Genomic DNA, 6,000 nt, shown 5'->3' with positions numbered 1-6,000 from the left:
GGTAAATACCTTAGGCAAGGTGACCCCATCTCCCCGCTTTTGTTTAATTTAGTAGTGGACATTCTTACTAAAATGCTGAGCAAAGCTGCTGATCATAGTCTGATTGCAGGGCTCTGTCCTGAGGTCTGCCCCCCTTTTATTAGACAATGACTCCACACATGCTAGCAATCTGAAAACTGTTCTAACCTGGTTTGAACAAGTCTCGGGCATGAGAATCAACTACTCTAAAAGTGAACTCATCCCTATCAACATGGATGATCAGGAGTTAGCTGACTTCCTCTCTATTCTAGTCTGTAATAAAGGTAACTACCCCATTAAGTACCTAGGTATCCCTCTCCACTATGATAAACTGAGGAGAGAGGATATCCAACCCTTCTGGATAAAATCATTAAAAGGATTGCTGGGTGGAGGGGCAAACTTCTCTCTTACAGAGGTAGATTGATCCTCATACAAGCTTGTTTGGCTAGCATTCCAGTGTATCTCCTCTCCTTCTTCAAGTTCCCTAAATGGGCAGTGAACCTCATCAATTCTCAGATGTCTCATTGCTTGTGGAATGATTTTGAGGGAAATAGGAAGCTACACCTTGCTAATTGGGCCCTAGTCTCTATGAAAAAAGATTTTGGAGGCCTAGGCATACCTAACCTCCAAGAAATTAACATCTGTCTTCTAGGGTCTTGGATTAAAAGATTCTATGAGGAAGACCTGAAACCCTGGAAGCTTCTTATTGCCCATAAATACCTAGGAAATAAACCTAATATTTTTGTCCCTTCCTCCAACCCTAAGACCTCTAGATTCTGGAAAGGATTAAAATCTATTATGCATGCTGTGAAATTTGGCTACAGATGGAACATAGGGGATGGGAGCAGAACTAGGTTCTGGGAAGATACTTGGTTTGGCACATCCCCTCTAGCAGTCCAATTTTGGCCTATTTACTCTGTCTGCAATGAGCTTAACAAAAGTGTCAATGAAGTTTGGGACGGTCAATGCCTAAAACTCTCTTTTAGAAGGAACTTTGGTGATAGTCTCATGAAACAATGGTTCTAGTTGGAGGAAATTGCCAAAAGCATTACCTTTACTGCCGAGCCGGATGCCCTGATTTGGTAGCTGGACAATAAGGGGGAGTATTCCTCCAGCTCCTTCTATCATGTTATCAACTTTAGAGGGGTTCAACCTGTGTTTATCCCTGCTGTCTGGAAATTGAGAGTTTCCCCTAAAATTCATGTATTTCTTTGGCTTCTCTCCAAAAACAAATTGATGACTAGGGATAACCTTAGGAAGAGACACATCATCAAACCCCTTGATTGTGTTTACTGCTTGGAACAAGAGTCTTGTTCTCACCTATTTTTTGAATGTATAGTTGCTAAACATGTCTGGGCCCACATTGAGGAATATTTCTCTAGTCAGATTGGCTCATCCTTCGAATCTGTCGCCAGATTCTGGATTTCTACCAAAAAGTGCTCATTTTTAAACACTGTTAGCTCAGCTGTCCTTTGGTGCCTCTGGAAATATAGAAATGCTATGATTTTCAGTAACACCTCCTGGATTTCCATTCCGTGGGTCTTGAGGTTGATCAGGAACATGGTGAGGAACTGGGCGATTCTCTCCTCCGGGTCGGACAAGGACAGGTTGACGAGCTTCGTGGAAACCCTAACAAGATCCCTCCAGAAACCGTTGGCGATCACTTGTGGCTGAACAAGGCTCGACCTGCTCTGGGGCTGGCCCGTGGGCTCATCTCAAGATCTCTGATGAAGATGATGGGCACCTGGCGCCGAAAAAGAGGGACATCCACCATGCTACACCTTCTAGCCCGGTGTCTCCGCTTGCTTACTGGTCGCCGCAGGCTGACACGGCCCCTCGGCTGAAGACCATGAAGGCTTCGCTGGACCCTCCTTGTGTCATTTGAGTGCTCTATCTGCTCTGCCTTTGGCACCGCTCGGGTGATTTGTGTTATTCAGAGAACTTGTTCATACACCCCCCCCTAGTTTGTAGCTTTTCTACATTTGCTTTCGAACTGCTCTTTGAGCTGCTGTATCAGAATATGTTGTGGTTTCGTTCTCAGCAATGGAACCGGGGAGATGCTCCCTTTTTTCTAAAAAAATATATTTTATATGTTATTTTATATTATTTTTATTGTCATCATATATTTAACACATACTTACATATGTAAGAAAAAAAATGTCCCACATCTTATTAACTTATAAAAATAATTTCTTAACAAATAAAATCCTGGATTGTTTTGGCACGAAAATCCTAGTGATTGTGTACAAAAGCTTGGTAAGATTTAAGGACGAATGTAATAATATCACTTATTATTTAAATATATTTATAACAAAATGCTCAGCCCCTTTTTATTTTTTGATAACATTGTTGGCCCAACCCAACATTATAATTAGAATCAGCCCAGCAAAATCGTGTATTTCGAGAAAGTGCAAATGGCATGTAATGTTTTAGGAAATAAAATAAACGGGCCGCATGGACGCTACATTATTTGTTCACCCAGCCCAGCTAATGGCTATAATTCAAAAAAAAGATCAAATTGACTGTAAATTCTACTGCGCAAAAAAAGACTGTAAATTCTGAAAAAATGGGTTGAATACGTGCCACATTTTGGAGGCTGAAATGTGGGCCAATAGGTCGAAGCCAATGCAAGTCGTTGTCAATTTAGTCAACAAATAATTCTAACATGTTAGCCGTTGGATTTACATCCAATAACCGGCATCCATCTTCAATCTCTCGTCTTCTTCCTCCAACGCCGCCGGGACCACCTCCCACCTCCTGCTACTAGCAGCTCTGCTTAGCACGCTTCGCTATGAAGCGCTACTCCACCGTTGGCCAAGACACCCCTCCACACCTCCTGTTTTTCTCCACCGACTGCCGAACCACACCGCACTAGAACCAGTTAACCCTCGTACACCTGTCTGTATGCGACTCTAATCCCGTGTCTTCCCATCTCCGGCTCGTTGCTGTCCGGGGCCTCGCCGTCGTCCACCACATTGGATGCGCTCGGCGCGGCGTGGTCAACGTGGTCAACGAACGACACCATCGGAAGTAGACTATGTGTGGAGAGGCTGAGAGCTGGGTCCACGACTGCACACAAGGAAATGCCTCCTTATTACGCACAAAATAATGATTCCTCCACCTGACATCTGGGACACATCGGAAGGGCCTCTGTATTTAATGAAATAAAGTGCCCCGCTGACATGTCGGACCCACCAGCTATCTTCACACGCAAGGAAGTGCCTCCTTATTACGCACAAAAAATGAATATTCCCCCTGCCAGCTGGAACCCAGCATAGTGGGAGGCTGACTTGTGGGCCTACCAAGTTGACGGGGACGGAGGGCTTTGCCAACTTAGTCAATATGAATGATTCTAGCTCCTGTTACCGTACGATGTTCATCCAACGGCCGTAGTGCTTCTTCAACCTCTGGTCTTCTTGCTCCAGCCGCCCAAACCAGCGCCGGTCGTGCCGCGTGCTCCTGCCTCCCGTGGCCGGCTGTGATGCCGCGGAGGCCTCACCGCCCCCTACTACTCCCACCGCTGGCCAGGCCATCCCTCTACTCACCCACACCCCCTGTTATTCTGTGGCGACAGTAGCCTCACACCGCAGCCGAACCAGTGAACCCTCGTACTCCTCTTCGCGTGGGCATCCACTGTTGCGTCTTCCCTGGCTCCGAGTCATCCCCTTCCTAGTCCTCGCCGTCGTCCACCGCCCAGGTGCTCTCAGCACGACGTGGTCAACATGGTCAACGACTGACTTCCATCGAAAGAGTATTGTACGTGGAGGGGCTGACAGCTGGGTCCACGGCAGCCGCAAGGAAGTGTCTCCTTATTATGCGGAAAATAATTATTCCTCCACCTGATAGCGGGGACCCACCGGACGGGCCACCAGTATTTTGCGAAAAAAATCATTTCCCCCTGACTGCTGGGACCCACCGGACGGGCCACCGTATTTCGCGAAAAAAACGTTCCCCCCGCTGTCAGCTCGGACCCACCGGAAGTGCCTCCTTATTACGCACAAAAAAATGAATACTCCCCCGGCTAGCTGGGACCCACCTTGCTGGGAGGCTAACTTGTGGGCCTACTAAGTTGACCGGGACGAAGGGCTTTGTCAACTTAGTCAATATGAACGATTCTAGCTCCAGTGATCATATGATGTCCATCCAACGGGCGTAGTGCTTCTTCAACCTCTGGTCTTCTTGCTCCATCCGCCCAAAGCAGCGCCGGTCATGCAGCATGCTCCTGCCTCCCGTGGCCGGCTGTGCTGCCGCAAAGGCCTCACCGCCCCCTATGATACATCTCCAACGTATCTATACTTTTTGATTGCTCCATGCTATATTATCTACTGTTTTGGACTATGTTGGGCTTTATTTTCCACTTTTATATTATTTTTGGGACTAACCTATTAACCGGAGGCCCAGCCCAGAATTGCTGTTTTTTGCCTATTTCAGTGTTTCGGATAAACGGAATATCAAACGGATTCCAAATGGAATAAAATCTTCGGGAACGTGATTTTCTCACCGAACGTGATCCAGAAGACTTGGACCATTCTCCAAGGAACAAAAGAGGCGGTCACAAGGGTGGGGGGCGCCCTCCCCCCTAGGGCGCGCCCCTGCCTTGTGGGCCCCTCGTTGCTCCTTCGGCATACTTCTTCCTCCTATATATACACACGTACCCCCAAACGATCAGAACAGGAGCCAAAAACCTAATTCCACCGCCGCAACTTTATGTATCCACGAGATCCCATCTTGGGGCCTGTTCCGGAGCTCCGCCGGAAGAGGGCTGTCATCACGGAGGGCTTCTACATCATCATAGCCTCTCCGATGAATTGTGAGTAGTTTACCTCAGACCTTCGGGTCCATAGTTAGTAGCTAGATGGCTTCTTCTCTCTCTTTGAATCTCAATACAAAGTTCTCCCCCTCTCTTGTGGAGATATATTTGATGTAATCTTCTTTTTGCGGTGTGTTTGTTGAGACCGATGAATTGTGGGTTTATGATCAAGTCTATCTATGAATAATATTTGAATCTTGTCTGAATTCTTTTATGTATGATTGGTTATCTTTGCAAGTCTCTTCGAATTATCCGTTCGGTTTGGCCAACTAGATTGGTAGTTCTTGCCATGGGAGAAGTGCTTAGCTTTGGGTTCGATCTTGCGGTGTCCTTACCCAGTGACAGAAGGGGCAGCAAGGCACGTATTGTATCGTTGCCATCGAGGATAACAAGATGGGGTTTATTTCATATTGCATGAATTTATCTCTCTACATCATGTCATCTTGCTTAAGGCGTTACTCTGTTTTTAACTTAATACTCTAGATGCATGCTGGATAGCGGTCGATGAGTGGAGTAATAGTAGTAGATGCAGAATCGTTTCGATCTACTTGTCACGGACGTGATGCCTATATACATGATCATGCCTAGATATTCTCATAACTATGCTCAATTCTATCAATTGCTCAACAGTAATTTGTTCACCCACCGTAGAATACTTATGCTCTTGAGAGAAGCCACTAGTGAAACCTATGGCCCCCGGGTCTATTCTCATCATATCAATCTCCATCACTTTAATCTTGCTTTGCTTTTTACTTTGCTTTTACTTTTTACTTTGCATTCTTTATACCAAAAATATTATATCTATCAGATCTCACTCTCGTAAGTGACCGTGAAGGGCTTGACAACCCCTAATCGCGTTGGTTGCGAGTAGCTATCGCTTTGTGCAGGTACGAGGGACTTGAGCGTGGGCTCCTACTGGATTGATACCTTGGTTCTCAAAAACTGAGGGAAATACTTACGCTACTCTGCTGCATCATCCCTTCCTCTTTGGGGAAAACCAACGCAAGCTCAAGACGTAGCAAGAAGGATTTCTGGCACCGTTGCCGGGGAGTCTACGCAAAAAGTCAACATACCAAGTACCCATCACAATCCCTATCTCTCGCATTACATTATTTGCCATTTGCCTCTCATTTTCCTCTCCCCCCAATTCACCCTTGCCGTTTTATTTGCCC

This window comes from Triticum urartu, chromosome 2 (genome assembly GCF_003073215.2).
Source record: "Triticum urartu cultivar G1812 chromosome 2, Tu2.1, whole genome shotgun sequence".
NCBI lineage: Eukaryota > Viridiplantae > Streptophyta > Magnoliopsida > Poales > Poaceae > Triticum > Triticum urartu.
Note: the sequence above shows the minus strand (reverse complement) of the source record.